The 27,500-nt window shown below is 44.5% G+C and overlaps 2 pseudogenes; both read left to right on the top strand.

Moving 5' to 3' along the window:
• Window positions 1-4,843, top strand: part of LOC135573605 (rho GTPase-activating protein SYDE1-like) — a 26,800-nt pseudogene extending 21,957 nt beyond the window's left edge.
• A 21,238-nt stretch (window positions 4,844-26,081) lies between these two features.
• The window catches only part of LOC115120004 (alpha-actinin-2-like), a 111,926-nt pseudogene continuing 110,507 nt past the window's right edge, over window positions 26,082-27,500 (top strand).

Raw genomic sequence — 27,500 nt, 5'->3', positions numbered from 1 at the left:
GTTAGGTAGAGTTAGGTAGGGTTATAGAGGGTTAGATAGGGTTAGGTAGGGTTAGAATGTTTAGATAGGGTTAGGTAGAGTTAGGTAGGGTTAGGTAGGGTTAGATAGGGTTAGGTAGGGTTAGATTGGGTTATAGAGGGTTAGATAGGCCAGGGGTAGGGGTAGGTAGGGTTATGGAGGGTAGATAGGTTAGGTAGGGTTAGAAATGTTTAGATAGGTTAGGTAGGGGTTAGGTAGGGTTAGGTAGGGTTAGATAGGGTTAGGTAGGGTTAGATAGTGTTAGGTAGGGTTAGATTGGGTTAGATTGGGTTAGGTAGGGTTAGGTTGAGTTAGGTAGGGTTATAGAGGGTTAGATAGGGTTAGGTAGGGTTAGATAGGGTTAGGTAGGGTTAAAGAGGGTTAGGTAGGGTTAGATAGGGTTAGGTAGGGTTAGATAGTCCTCCCTGTCTAACCCTCTTCTCTCTCTCTCCAGTCCTCCCTGTCTAACCCTCTTCTCTCTCTCTCCAGTCCTCCCTGTCTAACCCTCTTCTCTCTCTCTCCAGTCCTCCCTGAACCTGTTCTCTCTCTCTCTCCAGTCCTCCCTGTCTAACCCTCTTCTCTCTCTCTCCAGTCCTCCCTGTCTAACCCTCTTCTCTCTCTCCAGTCCTCCCTGTCTAACCCTCTTCTCTCTCTCTCCAGTCCTCCCTGTCTAACCCTCTTCTCTCTCTCTCTCCAGTCCTCCCTGTCTAACCCTCTTCTCTCTCTCCAGTCCTCCCTGTCTAACCCTCTTCTCTCCCTCTCTCCAGTCCTCCCTGTCTAACCCTCTTCCCTCTCTCCAGCCCTCCCTGTCTAACCCTCTTCTCTCTCTCTCCAGTCCTCTCTGTCTAACCCTCTTCCCTCTCTCCAGTCCTCCCTGTCTAACCCTCTTCTCTCTCTCTCCAGTCCTCCCTGTCCCTCTCTCCAGTCCTCCCTGTCTAACCCTCTTCTCTCTCTCTCCAGTCCTCCCTGTCTAACCCTCTCCCCTCTCCCCTCTCCCCAGGCCAACCTCTCTCTGCTCCTGGACCATCTGAGCCTTGTTGCCTCCTACAGTGACTGTAACCCTCTCCCCTCTCTCCAGGCCACCTTCTCTCTGCTCCTGGACCATCTGAGCCTCGTTGCCTCCTCCAGTGACTGTAACCCTCTCCCCTCTCCCCTCTCTCTCCAGGCCACCCTCTCTCTGCTCCTGGACCATCTGAGCCTCGTTGCCTCCTACAGTGACTGTAACCGAATGAACTGTCAGAACCTGGCTGTGTGTTTCGGCCCGGTGCTCTGACCCCCACCCAGGAGTCCTGGAGACCAACTGCACCAGGACAGGGCGGGCAGGGCGGGCGCGGGGGGAGCTGTGGAAGGGGCGGACGGAGTTTTGCTCACAGCGAGGAGATCGCCAGTGCTGTGGACTTCAAGAGACACATCGAGGCCTTGCATTACCTGTTGCAGCTCTGGCCCAGTAAGTGTCCGTTGGGACAAAGTGGGCCGACATTTCCAACGGTCCAAACTGATGGATATGACCTCACTACAACCAGAGAAATATCTTTGTTAGGTCATTCAACCAGTCTTCCTGTACTATTCAGTGCCTTTGGAAAGTATTCAGACCCCTTGACTTTTTCCCCACGTTGTTACGTTGCAGCCTTATTCTAAAATCGATTAAATCATTTTTTTCCCTCATCACTTCATACACTTATCAATATGGCCAAAAGTACGTGGACACCTGCTCGTCAAACATCTCATTCCAAAATCACGGGCATCAAATGGAGTTGGTCCCCCTTTGCTGCTATAACAGCCTCCACTCTTCTGGGAAGGCTTTCCACTAGATGTTGGTACATTGCTGCTATAACAGCCTCCACTCTTCTGGGAAGGCTTTCCCCTAGATGTTGGAACATTGCTGCTATAACAGCCACTCTTCTGGGAAGGCTTTCCACTAGATGTTGGAACATTGCTGCTATAACAGCCACTCTTCTGGGAAGGCTTTCCACTAGATGTTGGAACATTGCTGCTATAACAGCCTCCACTCTTCTGAGAAGGCTTTCCACTAGATGTTGGATCATTGCTGCTATAACAGCCTCCACTCTTCTGGGAAGGCTTTCCACTAGATGTTGGAACATTGCTGCTATAACAGCCTCCACTCTTCTGGGAAGGTTTTCCACTAGATGTTGGAACATTGCTGCTATAACAGCCTCCAGTCTTCTGGGAAGGCTTTCCACTAGATGTTGGAACATTGCTGCTATAACAGCCTCCACTCTTCTGGGAAGGTTTTCCACTAGATGTTGGAACATTGCTGCTATAACAGCCTCCAGTCTTCTGGGAAGGCTTTCCACTAGATGTAGGAACATTGCTGCTATAACAGCCTCCAGTCTTCTGGGGAGGCTTTCCACTAGATGTTGGAACATTGCTGCTATAACAGCCTCCAGTCTTCTGGGAAGGCTTTCCACTAGATGTAGGAACATTGCTGCTATAACAGCCTCCACTCTTCTGGGAAGGCTTTCCACTAGATGTAGGAACATTGCTGCTATAACAGCCTCCAGTCTTCTGGGAAGGCTTTCCACTAGATGTAGGAACATTGCTGCTATATCAGCCACTCTTCTGGGAAGGCTTTCCACTAGATGTTGGAACATTGCTGCTATAACAGCCTCCACTCTTCTGGGAAGGCTTTCCACTAGATGTTGGAACATTGCTGCTATAACAGCCTCCACTCTTCTGGGAAGGTTTTCCACTAGATGTTGGAACATTGCTGCTATATCAGCCTCCACTCTTCTGGGAAGGCTTTCCACTAGATGTTGGAACATTGCTGCTATAACAGCCTCCACTCTTCTGGGAAGGCTTTCCACTAGATGTAGGAACATTGCTGCTATAACATCCTCCACTCTTCTGGGAAGGCTTTCCACTAGATGTTGGAACATTGCTGCGGGAATCAGTTTGGAACTCGGTGTTGCAACCGAGGGTAGCCTAGTGGTTAGAGCGTTGGTCTAGTAACCGGAAGGTTGCAAGTTTAAACCCCGGAGCTGACAAGGTACAAATCTGTCATTCTGCCCCTGAACAGGCAGTTAACCCACTGTTCCCAGGCCGTCATTGAAAATAAGAATTTGTTCTTAACTGACTTGCCTAGTTAAATAAAGGTAAAAAAAATAAAAAAATTTAAAAAAACACGCTACGCACTACAGCACTCGGTGGCCCCGTTCCGTGAGCTTGTGTGGCCTACCACTTCGCTGCTGAGCCGTTGTTGCTCCTAGACGTTTCCACTTCACAATAACAGCACTTACAGTTGACCAGGGCAGCTCTAGCAGGGCAGAAATTTGACCAACTGACTTGTTGGAAAGGTGGCACCCTGACTCTTGGGGCCTCCCGAGGGGCGCAGCAGGTCTAAGGCACTGCATCTCAGTGCAAGAGGTGTCACTACAGACCCTGGTTTGATTCCACCTGCTGTGATTGGGAGTCCCCATAGGGCGGCACACAATTGGCCCAGTGTCGTCCGGGTTAGGGTAGGCCGTCATTTTAAATAAGAATTTGTTCTTATAACTGACTTGCCTAGTTAAATAAAGGTTCAATTAAAAAAAATCGAATGATGACGATTGGTTGTCTATGGAGATTGCATGGCTGTGTGCTCGATTTTATACACCTGTCAGCAACGGCTGTGACTGAAATAGCCGAATCCACTAATTTGAAGGCGTGTCCACATACTTTAGTATATATATATATATATACAGTATATCACAAAAGTGAGTATATCCCTCACATTTTTTCCTGGATGTCATAAGGTGAAAGCACCAATTTGTAAGTCGCTCTGGATAAGAGCGTCTGCTAAATGACTTAAATGTAAATGTAAATGTATCCCTCACATTTTTGTAAATATTTGAGTATATCTTTTCATGTGACAACACTGAAGCAATGACACTCTGCTACAATGTAAAGTAGTGAGTGTACAGCTTGTATAACAGTGTACATTTGCTGTCCCCTTCAAAATAACTCAACACACAGCCATTAATGTCTAAACCGCTGGCAACTAAAGTGAGTACACCCCCTAAGTGAAAATGTCCAGAACATCATCGTCTCTGGGTTTTGAAACCTTTCCTCTCTTTCCTTCTCCTTAGTTCCTACAGACAGAGTGACAGACAACCCCGACTCTCCCACCCTCCTCCAGCCCTCCTGCAGTTCAGACGTGCCTCCTTCCCCTCCCAGCCCCATGCCCCATAACCCCCTGCCGCGGCGCTGCCAGCGTGGCCTGTCGCTTCCTCTGGACCTCCCGGGGGACGAAGTGGGCGTGGTGTCGCGACGTGGGCGGGGCCGACTGGAGAGCCCGCCCTGTAACCGGTATGCTGGCGACTGGAGCGTGTGTGGGCGGGACTTCCTGTCCGGCGATGCGGACTACGACGAGGTGGCAGGGAGCGACAGTGAGGAAGAGGAGGAAGAGAGGGAGGTGAAGAAGGTGGAGTGGACTCAGTACGTAGACGACTTAGTTCTGGACTTTGACGCCCCGTTTACCTGCAGACTGAGTCTCAAAGACTTTGATACGCTGATATCAGACCTGGAGAGAGAGCTGTCCAAACAGATAAACATCTGTCTCTGAGAGGGAGAGGAGAGAGGAGGAGAGGAGAGAGGAGATGAGGAGAGGAGAGAGGAGAGAGCTGTCCAAACAGATAAACATCTGTCTCTGAGAGGGAGAGGAGAGAGGAGGAGAGGAGATGAGGAGAGGAGAGAGGAGAGAGCTGTCCAAACAGATAAACATCTGTCTCTGAGAGGGAGAGGAGAGAGGAGGAGAGGAGAGGAGATGAGGAGAGGAGAGAGCTGTCCAAACAGATAAACATCTGTCTCTGAGAGGGAGAGGAGAGAGGAGGAGGGAGAGAGGAGAGGGAGAGGAGGAGAGAGGAGAGGAGAGGGAGATGAGGAGAGGAGAGAGCTGTCCAAACAGATAAACATCTGTCTCTGAGAGGGAGGGAGAGGGAGGAGAGGAGAGGAGAGGAGAGAGGAGGAGAGGAGGGAGGAGAGGAAAGGAGGGAGGAGAGGAAAGGAGGAGGAGAGGGGAGAGGGAGGAGAGGAGAGAGATATCCAAACAGATTAACATCTGTCTCTGAGAGGGAGAGGGAGGAGAGGAGGAGAGGGGAGGAGAAGAGGGAGAGGAGAGAGGAGAAGGAGGGGAGGAGAGAGGAGAAGGAGGAGGAGAGAGAGAGGAGGAGGAGGGGAGAGAAGGAGAGGAGAGGAGGAGGAGAGGGGAGGAGAGGAAAGGATGTGAGAGGAGGGAGAGGCAGGCAGAAGAGGGGAGATGAGAGGAGAGGATGGGAGGAGGACGGGAGAGGAGGAGGGGAGAGGAGGAGAGGGGAGGAGGAGAGAGGAGAGGGAGAAGAGGAGAGAGGGGAGAGGAGAAGAGGAGAGAAGAGGGGAGGGGAGAGGAGAAGAGGAGAGGAAAGGGAGGAGGAGAGAGAGAAGAAGAGGAGGAGAGGAGAGGAGGAAGGAGGAGAGAGAGAGGAGGGAGAAGGGGAGGAGGAGAGGAGGAAGGGAGGAGGAGGGGAGAGGGGGAGAGGAGAAGAGGAGAGGAGAGGGAGGAGGAGAGAGAGAGACGGATAGTATTGAAGGTCAGGAAATTCTTTATTAGGAAATGACCAAAGAAAGACGACAAGCAATGTGGTGCTTCAGTAAATTTTATTTAACTGTTCCAATGTGTTTAAAAAGCTTCATTTCTGGTGTTTTCTCCGAATGAGAGGGAGAGGGAGGAGAGGAGGGGAGAGGAGGAGAGGGGAGGAGAAGAGGGGAGAGGAGAGAGGAGGAGAGGGGAGGAGAGGAAAGGATGTGAGAGGAGGAGTAGGCAGTAGAAGAGGGGAGATGAGAGGAGAGGATGGGAGGAGGACGGGAGAAAAGGAAAAGCTTAATTTCTGGTGTTTTCTCCGAATGCTGGTTCTCCTACAAACAAGTGACAACATTCCCTGTCTTTGATCACACAAGGACACCTTATTTGTAGAGACGTGGACAGTGAAGTTCTTGACAATTCATTGTTTGTAAAATCCTAGATTCTAATGCCATGTAAGGCTGCAACGCCTGCCAGACTCTGTTATGTTGTCAGTCATGTGTCTTTATTTATTTCTCCATTTAAGGTCTATTTTTTAAGAAGGATTTGTCAACGATTTGTTGATGTAGTTCCAATGATTTATTCTCTAAATTCCAGTGAAGGGTGAAGGAGAGGACTTTAATAATTTTGGATAAAATAATGCATTGAAAATGTAAAGTACCAGTCAAAAGTTTGGACACCTGCTCATTCAAGGGTTTTTCTTTATTTTTACTATTTTCTACATTGTAGAATAATAGTGAAGACATCAAAACTATGAAATAACACATATTGAATCACATATGGAATCATGTAGTAACCAAAAAAAGTGTTAATCAAACTATATTTTATTATTTGAGATTCTTCAAAGTCACCATCCTTTGCCTTGATGACAGCTTTGCACACTCTTGGCATTCTCTCAACCAGCTTCACCTGGAATGCTTTTCCCAACAGTCTTGAATGAGTTCATACATATGCTGATCACTTGTTGGCTGCTTTTCCTTCACTCTGCTGTCTAACGCATCCCAAACCATCTCAATTGAGTTGAGGTCGGGTGATTGTGGAGACCAGGTCATCTGATGCAGCACTCAATCACTCTCCTTCTTGGTCAAATAGCCCTTACACAGCCTGGAGGTGTGTTGGGTCATTGTCCTGTTGAAAAACAAATTATAGTTCCACTCAGCGCAAACCAGATTTGATGGCGTATCGCTGCAGAATGCCTTGAATTCTAAACAAATTACAGACAGTGTCACCAGCAAAGCACCCCCACGTCATCACACCACCTCCTCCTCCATGCTTCACGGTGGGAACCACACATGCAGAGATCATCCGTTCACCTACTCTGCGTTTCACAAACACACAGCGGTTGGAACCAAAAATCTCAAATTAGGACTCCAGACCAAAGGACAGATATCCAACGGTCCAATGTCGTGTTTCTTGGCTCAAGCAAGTCTCTTCTAAATAAAGAAAAACCCCAATAAATAAAAACCCTTGAATGAGTAGGTGTGTCTAAACTTTTGACTGTATATTCAATTAAAATTGATGACATGTCAAAAAAATATATCTTAGTTCAAGTATTAATATGTCTGTTAATCAGATTCCAGGTTGATCTTGAGACCTGATTGTGAATTAATGAACTGAGTTGGTGACACTGAGCCTTGCTGAATTACAAGACACCAACGACTCATAAAACTGTCTTTCAGCTGCAAGACACAACGACTCATAAAACTGCCTTCAGCTGAATTACAAGACACGACTCAAAAACGACTCAGCTGAAAATGACACCAACACTCATTTTCAGCTGAATTACAAGACACCAACGACTCATAAAACTGTCTTTCAGCTGAATTACAAGACACCAACGACTCATAAAACTGTCTTTCAGACTCAAGACAAAACTGTCTTTCAGCTGAATTACAAGACACCAACGACCCATAAAACAAGCCTTTCAGCTGAATTACAAGACACCAACGACTCATAAAACTGCCTTTCAGCTGAATTACAAGACACCAACAACTCATAAATCTGTCTTTCAGCTGAATTACAAGACACCAACGACTCACAAAACTGAATTACAAGACACCAACGACTTTTTCAGCTGAATTACAAGACACCAACGACTCATAAAACTGCCTTTCAGCTGAATTACAAGACACCAACGACTCATAAAACTGCCTTTCAGCTGAATTACAAGACACCAACGACTCATAAAACTGTCTTTCAGCTGAATTACAAGACACCATCACAAAACTGCCTTTCAGCTGAATTACAAGACACCAACGACTCATAAAACTGCCTTTCAGGTGAATTACAAGACACCAAACTCATAAAACTGCCTTTCAGCTGAATTACAAGACACCAACGACTCATAAAAACTGCCTTTCAGCTGAATTACAAGACACCAACGACTCACAAAACTGTCTTTCAGCTGAATTACAAGACACCAACGACTCACAAAACTGCCTTTCAGCTGAATTACAAGACACCAACGACTCACAAAACTGCCTTTCAGCACAAGACACCAACGACTCACAAAACTGTCTTTCAGCTGAATTACAAGACACCAACGACTCATAAAACTGCCTTTCAGCTGAATTACAAGACACCAACGACTCATAAAACTGTCTTTCAGCTGAATTACAAGACACCAACGACTCATAAAACTGCCTTTCAGCTGAATTACAAGACACCAACGACTCATAAAACTGACTCAAGACACCAACGACTCATAAAACTGCCTTTCAGCTGAATTACAAGACACCAACGACTCATAAAACTGCCTTTCAGCTGAATTACAAGACACCAACGACTCACAAAACTGTCTTTCAGCTGAATTACAAGACACCAACGACTCATAAAACTGCCTTTCAGGTGAATTACAAGACACCAACGACTCATAAAACTGCCTTTCAGGTGAATTACAAGACACCAACGACTCATAAAACTGCCTTTCAGCTGAATTACAAGACACCAACGTCTCACAAAACTGCCTTTCAGCTGAATTACAAGACACACACACACCAACGGCTCACAAAACTGCCTTTCAGCTGAATTACAAGACACCAACGACTCATAAAACTGCCTTTCAGCTGAATTACAAGACACCAACGACTCACAAAACTGTCTTTCAGCTGAATTACAGACTCACTCAAAAACTGCCTTTCAGCTGAATTACAAGACACCAACGACTTTCAGCTGAAACAAGACTGCCAGCTGAATTACAAGACACCAACGACTGCCTTTCAGCTGAATTACAAGACACCAACGACTCATAAAACTGTCTTTCAGCTGAATTACAAGACACCAACGACTCATAAAACTGTCTTTCAGCTGAATTACAAGACACCAACGACTCACAAAACTGTCTTTCAGCTGAATTACAAGACACCAACGTTCACAAAACTGTCTTTCAGCTGAATTACAAGACACCAACGACTCACAAAACTGTCTTTCAGCTGAATTACAAGACACCAACGACTCACAAAACTGTCTTTCAAATTACAAGACACCAACGACTCAGCTGAAAACTGTCTTTCAGCTGAATTACAAGACACCAACGACTCACAAAACTGCCTTTCAGCTGAATTACAAGACACCAACGACTCACAAAACTGCCTTTCAGCTGAATTACAAGACACCAACGACTCACAAAACTGCCTTTCAGCTGAATTACAAGACACCAACGACTCACAAAACTGCCTTTCAGCTGAATTACAAGACACCAACGACTCACAAAACTGCCTTTCAGCTGAATTACAAGACACCAACGACAAGCTGAAACAAGACACCAACGACTGCCTTTCAGCTTTACAAGACACCAACGACTCATTGTGAAAACTGCCTTTCAGCTGAATTACAAGACACCAACGACTCACAAAACTGCCTTTCAGCTGAATTACAAGACACCAACGACTCATAAAACTGAGCTGAATTACAAGACACCAACGACTCACAAAACTGTCTTTCAGCTGAATTACAAGACACCAACGACTCAAGCCTTTCAGCTGAATTACAAGACACAACGACTCACAAAACTGTCTTTCAGCTGAATTACAAGACACCAACGACTCATAAAACTGCCTTTCAGCTGAATTACAAGACACCAACGACTCATAAAACTGCCTTTCAGCTTTCAAGACACCAACGACTCATAAAACTGTCTTTCAGCTGAATTACAAGACACCAACGACTCATAAAACTGCCTTTCAGCTGAATTACAAGACACCAACGACTCATAAAACTGCCTTTCAGCTGAATTACAAGACACCAACGACTCATAAAACTGCCTTTCAGCTGAATTACAAGACACCAACGACTCATAAAACTGCCTTTCAGCTGAATTACAAGACACCAACGACTCACAAAACTGTCTTTCAGCTGAATTACAAGACACCAACGACTCATAAAACTGCCTTTCAGCTGAATTACAAGACACCAGCGACTCATTAGCTGAATTACAAGACACCAACGACTCACAAAACTGCCTTTCAGCTGAATTACAAGACACCAACGACTCATAAAACTGCCTTTCAGCTGAATTACAAGACACCAACGACTCATAAAACTGTCTTTCAGCTGAATTACAAGACACCAACGACTCATAAAACTGCCTTTCAGCTGAATTACAAGACACCAACGACTCATAAAACTGCCTTTCAGCTGAATTACAAGACACCAACGACTCATAAAACTGCCTTTCAGCTGAATTACAAGACACCAACGACTCATAAAACTCATGAAAACTGTCTTTTTCAGCTGAATTACAAGACACCAACGACTCATAAAACTGCTTTCAGCTGAATTACAAGACACCAACGACTCATTTTCAGCTGAATTACAAGACACCAACGACTCATAAAACTGTCTTTCAGCTGAATTACAAGACACCAACGACTCACAAAACTGCCTTTCAGCTGAATTACAAGACACCAACGACTCATAAAACTGTCTTTCAGCTGAATTACAAGACACCAACGACTCACTGCCTTTCAGCTGAATTACAAGACACCAACGACTCATAAAACTGTCTTTCAGCTGAATTACAAGACACCAACGACTCATAAAACTGTCTTTCAGCTGAATTACAAGACACCAACGACTCATAAAACTGTCTTTCAGCTGAATTACAAGACACCAACGACTCACAAAACTGTCTTTCAGCTGAATTACAAGACACCAACGACTCATAAAACTGCCTTTCAGCTGAATTACAAGACACCAACGACTCATAAAACTGCCTTCAGCTGAATTACAAGACACCAACGACTCATAAAACTGTCTTTCAGCTGAATTACAAGACACCAACGACTCATAAAACTGTCTTTCAGCTGAATTACAAGACACCAACGACTCACAAAACTGTCTTTCAGCTGAATTACAAGACACCAACGACTCATAAAACTGCCTTTCAGCTGAATTACAAGACACCAACGTCTCACAAAACTGCCTTTCAGCTGAATTACAAGACACCAACGACTCATAAAACTGCCTTTCAGCTGAATTACAAGACACCAACGACTCATAAAACTGCCTTGCAGCTGAATTACAAGACACCAACGACTCATAAAACTGTCTTTCAGCTGAATTACAAGACACCAACGACTCACAAAACTGCTTTCAGCTGAATTACAAAGACACCAACGCTCACAAAACTGTAATTACAAGACACCAACGACTCATAAAACTGCCTTTCAGCTGAATTACAAGACACCAACGACTTAAAACTGGCTGAATTACAAGACACCAACGACTCATAAAACTGTCTTTCAGCTGAATTACAAGACACCAACGACTCATAAAACTGCCTTTCAGCTGAATTACAAGACACCAACGACTCACAAAACTGTCTTTCAGCTGAATTACAATACACCAACGACTCATAAAACTGCCTTTCAGCTGAATTACAAGACACCAACGACTCATAAACTGTCTTTCAGCTGAATTACAAGACACCAACGACTCATAAAACTGTCTTTCAGCTGAATTACAAGACACCAACGACTCACAAAACTGCCTTTCAGCTGAGCTGAATTACAAGACACCAACGACTCATAAAAGCTGAATTACAAGACACCAACGACTCACAAAACTGTCTTTGAATTACAAGACACCAACGACTCACAAAACTGCCTTTCAGCTGAATTACAAGACACCAACGACTCACAAAACTGCCTTTCAGCTGAATTACAAGACACCAACGACTCACAAAACTGTCTTTCAGCTGAATTACAAGACACCAACGACTCACAAAACTGCCTTTCAGCTGAATTACAAGACACCAACGACTCATAAAACTGCCTTTCAGCTGAATTACAAGACACCAACGACTCATAAAACTGTCTTTCAGCTGAATTACAAGACACCAACGACTCACAAAACTGCCTTTCAGCTGAATTACAAGACACCAACGACTCATAAAACTGCCTTTCAGCTGAATTACAAGACACCAACGACTCATAAAACTGTCTTTCAGCTGAATTACAAGACACCAACGACTCATAAAACTGTCTTTCAGCTGAATTACAAGACACCAACGACTCACAAAACTGCCTTTCAGCTGAATTACAAGACACAAACGACTCATAAAACTGTCTTTCAGCTGAATTACAAGACACCAACGACTCACAAAACTGCCTTTCAGCTGAATTACAAGACACCAACGACTCACAAAACTGCCTTTCAGCTGAATTACAAGACACCAACGACTCATAAAACTGTCTTTCAGCTGAATTACAAGACACCAACGACTCACAAACTGCCTTTCAGCTGAATTACAAGACACCAACGACTCACAAAACTGCTTTCAGCTGAATTACAAGACACCAACGACTCACAAAACTGCCTTTCAGCTTTACAAGACACCAACGACTCAGCTTTCAGCTGAATTACAAGACACCAACGACTCATAAACTGTCTTTCAGCTGAATTACAAGACACCAACGACTCATAAAACTGTCTTTACAAGCACTGTCTTTCAGCTGAATTACAATAATGTGTTCTGTACTCATAAAACTGTCTTGCAATATTTGTATTGTATTGATCTGTAATAATGTGTTGTGTTCTGTATTGATCTGTAATAATGTGTTATGTATTGATCTGTAATAATGTGTTATGTTTTGTATTGATCTGCTGGTTACTCTATTATGCATCGTTGCTGTAAACAGCCATGTTATTGTGATATCCGTGCGTCGGTACAATCAAGTTGTAATTTTATTGAAGCCACGGAAGGAATGCAACAGCCATATTTACAGAGGAAGTTGGCTCCCAAAAAAAAAAAATGTTTACAACTTCCTGTTTTGTTTTGAGTATTTGTGCTGTTTATTGTATAAACAGTATTACATGGTATTGCACATCTACAATAAGCACTTACATGTTGTTGATGTCCTATGCATATCGTAACCCATGTTGTTAAAACACACTATTCTTGTTACAACCGGGCAGTATCATATGTCATACAGTGTTATCAAACCAAAAACAATAAAGTAACAGTGTTATAGTTACGGATGAGTTTGAAGCTGGTCTTCTTCCTGTCCACAGGAGGAACTTGTCTGGGCGAGGTTTTCCGTAGCAGCTTTTTACGTTACCACATCTGCCTCTACAGTATCTCTTTCTCATAGAGGCCTAGGGGACACCGTGCGCACCACTACATAACACGGTGCCTGCCCGGTAAGCACAGGGAGTTTGCGCAGGTCTCTACCTGGCGTAGCCATACTCCTGTTACCCCCAATCATTTTTGGGGCTGATTCCCGGAGCTTCCATCCACGTCGCCGTGCTGCCTCCTCATACCAGCGGCTATCCGCTTTGCCGCTTCTAGTTCCTCCTTGGGGCGACAATAATCTCCAGGCTGAGCCCAGGGTCCTTTACCGTCCAGTTCCTCCTCCCATGTCCATTTCTCCAGGTGGTGCAGCCTCTCCCACTGCAGCTGCTCCTAACACGCTGCTTGGTCCGTTGGTGGTGGGTGATTCTGTCACGGTTTTCATATGGTGAAGGAGAGTCGGACCAAACTGCAGCGTGTCGATTGCGATTCATCTTTATTAAACAAATGTTAAATACGATAAAACACAAATACTACAAAACAATAAACAAAATGAAAACCGAAAACAGCCTATACATGTGTCTACTAACCTCAAACAAGGACATCAAGACACTCAGGACAATCACCCACAATACAACCAAAGAATATGGCTGCCTAAATATGGTTCCCAATCAGAGACAACGATAAACACCTAACTCTGATTGAGAACCACTTCAGACAGCCATAGACTTTCCTAGAACACCCTACTAAGCTACGATCCCACTAACATACACACCAAAACCCCCAGACAAAACACAGCACAATACAAAAACTCCATGCCACACCCTGGCCTGACCCTGGCCTGACCCAATACATGAAGAAAAACACAAAATACGTAGAACAGGGCGTGACATATAGAAAACATCATTAGCATTCTATAGAAGACAGATCTGTAGTGGATCCATCCACTAGGAGTTGTTTTATCATGGGGAACTGCTGTCCTCTGTAGTGGATCTGTAGTGGATCCATCCACTAGGAGTTGTTTTATCATCATGGGGAACTGCTGCCCTCTGTAGTGGATCCATCCACTAGGAGTTGTTTTATCATCATGGGGAACTGCTGTCCTCTGTAGTGGATCTGTAGTGGATCCATCCACTAGGAGTTGTTTTATCATCATGGGGAACTGCTGCCCTCTGTAGTGGATCTGTAGTGGATCCATCCACTAGGAGTTGTTTTATCATCATGGGGAACTGCTGCCCTCTGTAGTGGATCTGTAGTGGATCCATCCACTAGGAGTTGTTTTATCATCATGGGGAACTGCTGCTCTCTGTAGTGGATCCATCCACTAGGAGTTGTTTTATCATCATGGGGAACTGCTGCTCTCTGTAGTGGATCTGTAGTGGATCCATCCACTAGGAGTTGTTTTATCATCATGGGGAACTGCTGCTCTCTGTAGTGGATCCATCCACTAGGAGTTGTTTTATCATCATGGGGAACTGCTGCCCTCTGTAGTGGATCCATCCACTAGGAGTTGTTTTATCATCATGGGGAACTGCTACCCTCTGTAGTGGATCCATCCACTAGGAGTTGTATATTTTCCTTGGACTCTAAGAGGAGCGTTGTTTAACAGAGCGCAGGTGTATAATACACAAGAAACAGAGGCTGTAAGTTAGAAGCTTATGCTTAACACATCATTCATTAAATAAATATGAGGCTAATAGTGCATTTAATTTATTTCCTGAAAAGAGTAGGCTAGGACAACTATATATACGCTTCCTAATATCGAAGGCACCCACAGCCTCAAATCGTAGGGCATAGACTCTACAAGGTGTGGAAAGCGTTCCACAGAGATGCTGGGCCCATGTTGACTCTACAAGGTGTGGACGTTCCACAGGGATGCTGGTCTATGTTGACTCTACAAGGTGTTGAAAGCGTTCCACAGGGATGCTGGCCCATGTTGACTCTACAAGGTGTGGAAGCGTTCCCACAGGGATGCTGGGCCCATGTTGACTCTACAAGGTGTGGAAAGCGTTCCACAGAGATGCTGGCCCATGTTGACTCTACAGTGTGAAGCGTTCCACAGGGATGCTGGTCCATGTTGACTCTACAACGAGACGAAGCGTTCCACAGAGATGCTGGGCCCATGTTGACTCCAGGATTCCCACAGTTGTGTCAAGATGGCTGGATGTAGCGTGGACTTTGAATGCAGCTGAATCTACAATCAAACGTCAAGCTGTAACACAACGTAACAGGCAATACTTCCTGAAGGCATAAAGGTTTAAAGGTCATCGGTCCCACGTCCATCGGTTCTTATTGCCCTGGTGGGATAAGGTGCCATCTAGTGGTGTAGCGTGGCCCACTTTGAATGGTGTGATACGGCGCCATCTAGTGGTGCGCGTGGCCCACTTTGAATGGTGTGATACAGCGCCATCTAGTGGTGTATGGCCCACTTTGAATGGTGTGATACGGTGCCATCTAGTGGTGTAGCGTGACCCACTTTGAATGGTGTGATATGGCGCCATCTAGTGGTGTAGTGGGCCCACTTTGAATGGTTTTATATGGCGCCATCTAGTGGTGTAGCGTGGCCCACTTTGAATGGTGTGATACGGCGCCATCTAGTGGTGTAGCGTGGCCCACTTTGAATGGTGATAAGGCGCCATCTAGTGGTGTAGCGTGGCCCACTTTGAATGGTGTGATACGGCGCCATCTAGTGGTGTAGCGTGGCCCACTTTGAATGGTGTGATACGGCGCCATCTAGTGGTGTAGCGTGGCCCACTTTGAATGGTGTGATACGGCGCCATCTAGTGGTGTAGCGTGGCCCACTTTGAATGGTGTGATACGGCGCCATCTAGTGGTGTAGCGTGGCCCACTTTGAATGGTGTGATACGGCGCCATCTAGTGGTGTAGCGTGGCCCACTTTGAATGGTGTGATACGGCGCCATCTAGTGGTGTAGCGTGGCCCACTTTGAATGGTGTGATACGGCGCCATCTAGTGGTGTAGCGTGGCCCACTTTGAATGGTGTGATACGGTGCCATCTAGTGGTGTAGCGTGGCCCACTTTGAATGGTGTGATACGGTGCCATCTAGTGGTGTAGCGTGGCCCACTTTGAATGGTGTGATATGGTGCCATCTAGTGGTGTAGCGTGGCCCACTTTGAATGGTGTGATATGGCTCCATCTAGTGGTGTAGCGTGGCCCACTTTGAATGGTGTGATACGGCGCCATCTAGTGGTGTAGCGTGGCCCACTTTGAATGGTGGGATATGGCGCCATCTAGTGGTGTAGCGTGGCCCACTTTGAATGGTGGGATACGGTGCCATCTAGTGGTGTAGCGTGGCCCACTTTGAATAGTGTGATATGGCTCCATCTAGTGGTGTAGCGTGGCCCACTTTGAATGGTGGGATATGGCGCCATCTAGTGGTGTAGCGTGGCCCACTTTGAATAGTGTGATATGGCTCCATCTAGTGGTGTAGCGTGGCCCACTTTGAATGGTGTGATATGGCTCCATCTAGTGGTGTAGCGTGGCCCACTTTGAATAGTGTGATATGGCTCCATCTAGTGGTGTAGCGTGGCCCACTTTGATTGCAGCAACTAATCATACTAGAATTTGTTTGAAGCTAAATTCATTGATTCTACATACCAAATCTGGAGTCAATATGACTTAAGGTTCATGAGAATTTTTTAATTTTTAAAATTTTATTTAACCTTTATTTAACTAGGCAAGTCAGTTAAGAATAAATTCTTATGTACAATGACGGCCTACCCAGGCCAAACCGGACGACGCCGGGACAATTGTGCGCTACTCTGTGGGACTCCCAATAACCTGGAATCAAACCAGGGTCTGTAGTGACTCCACTAGCACTGACATACAGTGCCTTAGACCGCTGCGCCACTTCGGGAGCATACTTTATATATATTTTTAGCATTAGCATTTGTGCTAACGTGCATCTATAGGTGTGGTCATATTTGAATGAAGCTACAATTGTTTCTTAAAAACCATTAAAGACTGATAGAATTATCAGCACCTGCGCTGCTGTTTGGGGTTTTAGGCTGGGTTTCTGTACAGTACTTTGTGACATCAGCTGATGTAAGAAGGGCTTTATAAATACATTTGATTGATTAATGAGTCTAAATACAAAATCTGGAGTGAATCTGACCTTCATGATGAGAAGATGATTTTGTAGCCATTAACCATTAACCATTAGCCATTAGCCATTATCCATTATCCATTAGCCATTATCCATTAGCCATTAGCCATTAGCGTTACATAGACAAAGAATGAGTTGTTCATAGTTTCCTTGTGTTTTATACTGTCTATCATTACCAAATTCAGCGTGGTTCATGTTTATGACGTCCATGATAGCGATGACAAATTTCACGTTGATAGGCCACTGTGGAGACGATTTACAACGGTTTAAATTGACAGATAAAAAAACTGATTTTTATTTTGGTTTATCAATAACTCAATAACCATATTTTTTGACCTTTAGCTTTTCTCAAAACTAGGTTTAAGACATGTACCATGGGCCTACAATCCACATGTGGTGTCAGTTGGTCCTATGGTTTATGAGAAGAAGATTATCTAAAGCTTTTAGCATATTTTAGCATATTAGCTAATATGCATTTACTGGTATAGTGCGGCCATCTTTGAATGCATCAATGCTATTTTCTCAAACTCTTTAAAAAAAACTATTGTGATGAGTCCAAATACCACATTTGTAGTGAATCTGACTTTGAGAACATGACGTTTTATGATTATTATGATTATTTTAAGTATTAGTGTAGCAGAGTCAAAAAAAAAAGTGAATTGTTAATCATTTCTTTTTAAGATACCATTGCTAACATTAACATGGTTCATCATGGTACTGTCTTTAAATGTTTAAAATTGTGAAGTGAATTAACAAAGGATTTAAAATGGACACGTAAAATCTGAATATCCTGAATTCATCAATAACTCAGACATGTCACTTAACTAATTTATCAATAACTATTTTTTATTTTTTATTTATTTATTTAACCTTTATTTAACCAGGTAGGTCCCGTTGAGAACACCTTTATTTAACCAGGTAGGCCCTTTATTTAACCAGTTGAGAACAAGTTCTCATTTACAATTGCGACCTGGCCAAGATAAAGCAAAGCAGTTCGATTGTGATACAAAGCGACACAGAGTTACACATGGAGTAAAACAAACATACAGTCAATAATACAGTATAAACAAGTCTATATACAATGTGAGCAAATGAGGTGAGAAGGGAGGTAAAGGCAAAAAGGCCATGGTGGCAAAGTAAATACAATATAGCAAGTAAAACACTGGAATGGTAGTTTTGCAATGGAAGAATGTGCAAAGTAGAAATAAAAATAATGGGGTGCAAAGGAGCAAAATAAATAAATTAATTAAATACAGTTGGGAAGGAGGTAGTTGTTTGGGCTAAATTATAGGTGGGCTATGTACAGGTGCAGTAATCTGTGAGCTGCTCTGACAGTTGGTGCTTAAAGCTAGTGAGGAGATAAGTGTTTCCAGTTTCAGAGATTTTTGTAGTTCGTTCCAGTCATTGGCAGCAGAGAACTGGAAGGAGAGGCGGCCAAAGAAAGAATTGGTTTTGGGGTGACTAGAGAGATATACCTGCTGGAGCGTGTGCTACAGGTGGGAGATGCTATGGTGACCAGCGAGCTGAGATAAGGGGGGACTTTACCTAGCAGGGTCTTGTAGATGACATGGAGCCAGTGGGTTTGGCGACGAGTATGAAGCGAGGGCCAGCCAACGAGAGCGTACAGGTCGCAATGGTGGGTAGTATATGGGGCTTTGGTGACAAAACGGATTGCACTGTGATAGACTGCATCCAATTTGTTGAGTAGGGTATTGGAGGCTATTTTGTAAATGACATCGCCAAAGTCGAGGATTGGTAGGATGGTCAGTTTTACAAGGGTATGTTTGGCAGCATGAGTGAAGGATGCTTTGTTGCGAAATAGGAAGCCAATTCTAGATTTAACTTTGGATTGGAGATGTTTGATATGGGTCTGGAAGGAGAGTTTACAGTCTAACCAGACACCTAAGTATTTAGTAGTTGTCCACGTATTCTACGTCAGAGCCGTCCAGAGTAGTGATGTTGGACAGGCGGGTAGGTGCAGGTAGCGATCGGTTGAAGAGCATGCATTTAGTTTTACTTGTATTTAAGAGCAATTGGAGGCCACGGAAGGAGAGTTGTATGGCATTGAAGCTTGCCTGGAGGGTTGTTAACACAGTGTCCAAAGAAGGGCCAGAAGTATACAGAATGGTGTCGTCTGCGTAGAGGTGGATCAGAGACTCACCAGCAGCAAGAGCGACCTCATTGATGTATACAGAGAAGAGAGTCGGTCCAAGAATTGAACCCTGTGGCACCCCCATAGAGACTGCCAGAGGTCCGGACAGCAGACCCTCTGATTTGACACACTGAACTCTATCAGAGAAGTAGTTGGTGAACCAGGCGAGGCAATCATTTGAGAAACCAAGGCTGTCGAGTCTGCCGATGAGGATGTGGTGATTAACAGAGTCGAAAGCCTTGGCCAGATCAATGAATACGGCTGCACAGTAATGTTTCTTATCGATGGCGGTTAAGATATCGTATAGGACCTTGAGCGTGGCTGAGGTGCACCCATGACCAGCTCTGAAACCAGATTGCATAGCAGAGAAGGTATGGTGAGATTCGAAATGGTCGGTAATCTGTTTGTTGACTTGGCTTTCGAAGACCTTAGAAAGGCATGGTAGGATAGCTATAGGTCTGTAGCAGTTTGGGTCAAGAGTGTCCCCCTTTGAAGAGGGGATGACCAGATGCTTTCCAATCTTTGGGAATCTCAGACGACACGAAAGAGAGGTTGAACAGGCTAGTAATAGGGGTGGCAACAATTTCGGCAGATAATTTTAGAGAGAAAGGGTCCAGATTGTCTAGCCCGGCTGATTTGTAGGGGTCCAGATTTTGCAGCTCTTTCAGAACATCAGCTGAATGGATTTGGGAGAAGGAGAAATGGGGAAGGCTTGGGCGAGTTGCTGTTGGGGTGCAGTGCTGTTGACCGGGTAGGAGTAGCCAGGTGGAAAGCATGGCCACCAGCCGTAGAAAAATGCTTATTGTAATTCTCAATTATGGTGGATTTATCAGTGGTGACAGTGTTTCCTATCTCCAGTGCAGTGGGCAGCTGAGAGGTGTTCTTATTCTCCATGGACTTTACAGTGTCCCAGAACTTTTTTGAGTTAGTGTTGCAGGAAGCAAATTTCTGCTTGAAAAAGCTAGCCTTGGCTTTTCTAACTGCCTGTGTATAATGGTTTCTAGCTTCCCTGAACAGCTGCATATCACGGGGGCTGTTCGATGCTAATGCAGAACGCCATAGGATGTTTTTGTGTTGGTTAAGGGCAGTCAGGTCTGGGGAGAACCAAGGGCTATATCTGTTCCTGGTTCTAAATTTCTTGAATGGGGCATGTTTATTTAAGATGGTTAGGAAGGCATTTAAAAAAAATACCCAGGCATCCTCTACTGACGGGATGAGATCAATATCCTTCCAGGATACCCCGGCCAGGTCGATTAGAAAGGCCTGCTCGCTGAAGTGTTTCAGGGAGCGTTTTACAGTGATGAGTGGAGGTCGTTTGACCGCTGACCCATTACGGATGCAGGCAATGAGGCAGTGATCGCTGAGATCTTGGTTGAAGACAGCAGAGGTGTATTTAGAGGGGAAGTTGGTTAGGATGATATCTATGAGGGTGCCCGTGTTTAAGGCTTTGGGGAGGTACCTGGTAGGTTCGTTGATAATTTGTGTGAGATTGAGGGCATCAAGTTTAGATTGTAGGATGGCTGGGGTGTTAAGCATGTTCCAGTTTAGGTCGCCTAGCAGCACGAGCTCTGAAGATAGATGGGGGGCAATCAGTTCACATATGGTGTCCAGAGCACAGCTGGGGGCAGAGGGTGGTCTATAGCAGGCGGCAACGGTGAGAGACTTGTTTTTAGAGAGGTGGATTTTTAAAAGTAGAAGTTCAAATTGTTTGGGTACAGACCTGGATAGTAGGACAGAACTCTGCAGGCTATCTTTGCAGTAGATTGCGACACCGCCCCCTTTGGCAGTTCTATCTTGTCTGAAAATGTTGTAGTTTGGAATTAAAATTTCTGAATTTTTGGTGGTCTTCCTAAGCCACGATTCAGACACAGCTAGAACATCCGGGTTGGCAGAGTGTGCTAAAGCAGTGAATAGAACAAACTTAGGGAGGAGGCTTCTAATGTTAACATGCATGAAACCAAGGCACTGCAGGGCCTGGATTCACCTCTACATCGCCAGAGGAACATAGGAGGAGTAGAATAAGGGTGTGGCTAAAAGCAATAAGAATTGGTCGTCTAGAACGTCTGGAACAGAGAGTAAAAGGAGGTTTCTGGGGGCGATAAAATAGCATCAAGGTATAATGTACATACAAAGGTATGGTAGGATGTGAATACAGTGGAGGTAAACCTAGGTATTGAGTGATGAAGAGAGAGATATTGTCTCTAGAAACATAATTGAAACCAGGAGATGTCATTGCATGTGTGGGTGGTGGAACTAATAGGTTGGATAAGGTATAGTGAGCAGGACTAGAGGCTCTACAGTGAAATAAGCCAATAAACACTAACCAGAACAGCAATGGACAAGACATATTGACATGAAGGAGAGGCATCCTTAGTCGAGTGATCAAAAGGGTCCAGGGAGTGGAGAGGTTGGTTTGGGGGTCACGGCGATTTAGACAGCTAGCCAGGACATCGGTAGCAAGCTAGCATAGGATGGAGGTCTGTTATTAGCCACCTCTTGCGTTCCGTCAGTAGATTAGTGGGGTTCCGTGTGGTAGAGGGATTAGTCCAAATCACACAACAACAACAAAAATAAAAACAATAGATATAGTTATAGAGGCCCAAGAAGAAACATAGTAATAATAAAAATAAATAAATTGTCCGATTGTCTATTCTGAGAGCATCCGGTAAGACAGCTAACGGTTAGCAGGCCGCAGATGGGCGTTCAGGTAACGTCGCGACGGAGGAGCCAGCCGGATCTCCTTCGGGTAGATAACGTCGGCAGTCCAGTTGTGAAGGCCCGGTGGGGCTCGCGTGAGGCAGTAAAACGGGTCCGGATAGGTGACTGCAGCCCAGGAGTGATTGATGGAACTCAGGAGTGATTGACAGAGCTGGCGGTATGTTCGTTCGAGCCGCTGCGCTGCGCCGTACAAAACTGGCGATAGATTTTCGAGCTAAAGGATAGCTGATGACCACAAACCGTGGTTAGCTGAATACTAACGATTTGCCAGTAAAGAAGCTAACTAGCTTCTGAACTAGCTTCTGATTAGCTTCTGGATTAGCTTCTGGGCTAGCTTCTGGCTAGCTCCTGGCTAGCTTCTGGCTAGTTTCTGGCTAGCTTCTTGGAGTTTCTGGCTAGCTTCTTGGAGTTTCTGGCTAGCTTCTTGGAGGATTGCAGATTTGAGGTAAATAATACGTATTTATACATATCAATTGGTGAGGCAGGTTGCAGGAGAGTGTATTGAAGATGAGTTGATGGAAAATAAAAATAAAATGTATGTGAAAAAAAGTTATATATATATATATATCACGACACGACAAGACGAGGACAAAAGAATATATCAATCTGAACTGCTATGACATCTCGGTTACGCCATCACTTAACTAATATATCAATAACTCATATCACTTCACTAATATATCAATAACTCATGTCACTTAACTAATGTATCAATAACTCATATCACTTAACTAATATATCAATAACTCAGACATATCACTTAACTAATATATCAATAACTCATATCACTTAACTAATGTATCAATAACTCATATCACTTAACTAATATATCAATAACTCAGACATATCACTTAACTAATGTATCAATAACTCATATCACTTAACTAATATATCAATAACTCATATCACTTAACTAATGTATCAATAACTCATATCACTTACCTAATATATCAATAACTCATATCACTTAACTAATGTATCAATAACTCAGACATATCAATAACTTCACTAATAATATATCAATAACTCAGACATATCACTTAACTAATGTATCAATAACTCATATCACTTAACTAATGTATCAATAACTCATATCACTTAACTAATATATCAATAACTCAGACATATCACTTCACTAATATATCAATAACTCAGACATGTCACTTCACTAATATATCAATAACTCAGACATGTCACTTAACTAATATATCAATAACTCAGACATATCACTTAACTAATATATCAATAACTCAGACATATCACTTAACTAATGTATCAATAACTCATATCACTTAACTAATATATCAATAACTCAGACATATCACTTAACTAATGTATCAATAACTCATATCACTTAACTAATGCCTTAGCTTTTCTCAAACTAAGTTAAGAGATGTACCATGGGCCTACATACCGTGCTAATTCTGTGTAATTCATGGTTCATGAAGAGAAGAGCGTTTTTCAAAGCTTTTCCATACATTTCCAAGATCTATCCTGACGGGCTTTATGGGCCTTTGATGCAAATTTGTTCACCATGAAGGAAGAACCTACGTGCCAAAGTTTCAAGTCTCTAGGTCAAACAGGATGGCGAATATGCGTCACCTTTAGGCCAATCGGTGCTATTATTTTTGACCAAGTTACTAATGTGCCACTCAAGGACATTCAGAGACTTGTCCCGAAGCCACTCCTGCGTTATCTTGGCTGTGTGTTTAGGGTCGTTGTCCTGTTGGAAGATGAACCTTCACCCCTAGTCTGAGGTCCTGAGTGTTCTGGAGCAGGTTTTTAATCAAGGATCTCTCTGTACTTTGCTCCATTTCATCTTTCCCTCGATCCTGACTAGTCTCCCAGTCCCTGCCGCTGAAAAACATCCCCACAGCATGATGCTGCCACCACCATGTTTTCATCGTAGGGATGGTGCCAGGTTTCCTCCAGACGTGACGCTTGGCATTCAGGCCAAAGAGTTCAATCTTGGTTTCATCAGACCAGAGAATCTTGTTTCTCATGGTCTGAGAGTCTTTAGGTGCCTTTTTGCAAACTCCAAGCGGGCTGTCATGTGCCTTTTACTGAGGAGTGGCTTCCGCCTGGCCACTCTACCATAAATGTCTGATTGGTGGAGTGCTGCAGAGATGGTTGTTCTTCTGGAAGGTTTTCCCATCTCCACAGAGGAACTCTAGAGCTCGGTCAGAGTGACCATCGGGACCTTGGTCACCTACCTGACCAAGGCCCTTCTTTCCCAATTGCTCAGTTTAGCCAGGCGACCAGCTCTAGGGAGAGTTTTGGTGGTTCCAAACTCCTTCCATTTAAGAATGATGGAGGTGTTCTTGGGGACCTTCAATGCTGCAGAATGATGGAGGCCACTGTGTTCTTGGGGACCTTCAATGCTGCAGAATGATGGAGGCCACTGTGTTCTTGGGGACCTTCAATGCTGCAGAATGATGGAGGCCACTGTGTTCTTGGGGACCTTCAATGCTGCAGAATGATGGAGGCCACTGCTGTGATCCACTGTGTTCTTGGGACCTTCAATGCTGCAGAATGATGGAGGTGTTCTTAGGGACCTTCAATGCTGCAGAATGTTGTGTTCTTGGGACCTTCAATGCTGCAGAATGATGGAGGCCTTTCAATGCTGCAGAATGATGGAGGCCACTGTGTTCTTGGGGACCTTCAATGCTGCAGACATGTTTTGGTACCTTCTGTGCCTCGACACAATCCTGTCTCAGATCTCAACAGACAATTCCTTCGACCTCATGGCTTAGTTTTTGCTCTGACATTCACTGTTAACTGTGGGACCTTTATATAGACAGGTGTGTGCCTTTCTAAATCATGTCCAATCAATTGAATTTACCACAGGTGGACTCCAATCAAGTTGTAGAAACATCTCAAGGATGATCAATGGAAACAGGATGCACCTGAGCTCAATTTCAAGTCTCATAGCAAAGGGTCTGAATACTTATGTAAATAAGGTATTTCTGTTCAACAAATTTGCCAAAAACCTGTTTTCGCTTTGTCATTATAGGGTATTGTGTGTAGATTGCTGAGGATATTGTTTTACGTAATCCATTTTAGAATAAGGCTGTAACGTACCAAAATGTGGGAAGAGTCAACAGGGTCTGAATACTTTCCCGAAGGCTCTGGATTCAACTCCATGGTCTCATCAGGAAGACAGTCACCACTCGGTGCAACCAGTAATAGACTCTCATTCTGAATGATCACACAACGGAGGACAATTTCTTATTGGTCACTGTGACACACGACACCCAACTATAACTAGTAGGTACATTCTCTGCCTGGACAACTGCTGCAGGGCAGTCCAAGGACAGCAAGGGACAGACAGACACTCGGAGAGAGAGAGAGAGAGAGAGAGAGAGAGAGAGAGAGAGAGACAGAGAGAGAGACAGACACAGAGAGAGAGAGAGAGAGAGAGAGAGAGAGAGAGAGAGAGACAGACACAGAGAGCGAGAGAGAGAGAGAGAGACAGAGAGAGAGAGAGAGAGAGATAGAGAGAGAGAGAGAGAGAGAGAGAGAGAGAGATAGACACAGAGAGAGAGAGAGATAGACACAGAGAGAGAGAGAGAGAGGGAGGAGAGAGAGGGAGAGAGAAAGAGAGAGAGAGAGACAGAGAGAGAGAGAGAGAGAGAGATAGACACAGAGAGAGAGAGAGAGAGAGAGAGAGAGAGGGAGAGAGAGAGAGAGATAGACACAGAGAGAGAGAGGAGAGAGAGAGAGGGAGAGAGAAAGAGAGAGAGAGACAGAGAGAGAGAGAGAGATAGACACAGAGAGAGAGAGAGATAGACACAGAGAGAGAGAGAGAGAGAGGAGAGAGAGAGGAGAGAGAAAGAGAGAGAGAGAGACAGAGAGAGAGAGAGAGAGAGAGATAGACACAGAGAGAGAGAGAGGAGAGAGAGAGAGGAGAGAGAGAGAGAGAGAGAGAGGGAGGACACTGACTGACTGATCAGCTTTCTGACTCCAAATCCCCCAACACATCTTCAAGCTGCAGCAGTGACTTCAGGAGAAGAAACTCACACAAAGGTTTTTTGTCCTTGTCTTGTCTCCTGTTCACCACCTGTTGTCCTGTAGTCAGGTGTTCTAGAGCTTCATGATGCAGACGATGCAGAGCCAGACGATGCAGAACCAGACGATGCAGAACCAGACGATGCAGAGCAAGACGATGCAGAACCAGACGATGCAGAACCAGACGATGCAGAGCAAGACGATGCAGAACCAGACGATGCAGAGCCAGATGATGCAGACATCAGTAGACTATAATAATGGATACACGATGCAGACATCAGTAGACTATAATAATGGATACACGATGCAGATGCAGGAACAGCAGAATAATGACTACACCATCCAGGATGACGAGGGACAGAGACCTGCTCCTGGACCCGGCCTGGGAGAAACAGCAGAGAAAGGTTAGATCCTTCACTATTTGGTATATCCTAAAGGTTAGATCCTTCACTATTTGGTATATCCTAAAGGTTAGATCCTTCACTATTTGGTATATCCTAAAGGTTAGATCCTTCACTATTTGGTATATCCTAAAGGTTAGATCCTTCACTATTTGTCTTGTCTGTTCATTCATATGTCCACATTGAGTAAATGTTTTACTGTCGTCAAGTGAGGCAGAGGAAGAGGAAGTCACTGAATGTCAAAACACAGCAGTAGTAGAAGGGCTGATCAACTCTCCTATTTACCATGTTATGAATATTTATTATTATTATTATTAATTAATATTTAAGATATTGCACTTAAAAAAACAAAAAAATAAAACGTTTTAATTCTAGGCCTACAAAGAGAGGGCAGAGGTCAGAGGTCAGAGGTCAGAGGAAGTATTTCCTGACAGTCAAATGAGTCAAAACAAGAACACATCCTAATGGAAAGTTTTATTTTATTTTGTTACATGACAGCACTATTAAAAGGCACATAAAACACGGATCACTTTACTGAGTAAAACAACACCAGGTACAGTGTGAGAGACACTATTTTTTTTTTTAATGTTACCTTTATTTAACGCGGCAAGTCAGTTAAGAACAAATTCTTATTTTCAATGACGGCCTGGGAACAGTGGGTTAACTGCCTGTTCAGGGGCAGAACGACAGATTTGTACCTTGTCAGCTCGGGGGTTTGAACTCGCAACCTTCCGGTTGCTAGTCCAACGCTCTAACCACTAGGCTACCCTGCCGCCCCACTATGTGGGCAACGCTCTAACCACTAGGCTACCCTGCCGCCCCACTATGTGGGCAACGCTCTAACCACTAGGCTACCCTGCCGCCCCACTATGTGGGCAACGCCTAACCACTAGGCTACCCTGCCGCCCCACTATGTGGGCAACGCTCTAACCACTAGGCTACCCTGCCGCCCCCCACTATGTGGGCAACGCTCCTAACCACTAGGCTACCCTGCCGCCCCACTATGTGGGCAAC

The sequence above is a fragment of the Oncorhynchus nerka genome, linkage group LG10 (assembly GCF_034236695.1).
Source record: "Oncorhynchus nerka isolate Pitt River linkage group LG10, Oner_Uvic_2.0, whole genome shotgun sequence".
NCBI lineage: Eukaryota > Metazoa > Chordata > Actinopteri > Salmoniformes > Salmonidae > Oncorhynchus > Oncorhynchus nerka.
The sequence above is the reverse complement of the archived record's forward strand: the minus strand, read 5'-3'. Positions and strand labels throughout refer to the sequence as shown.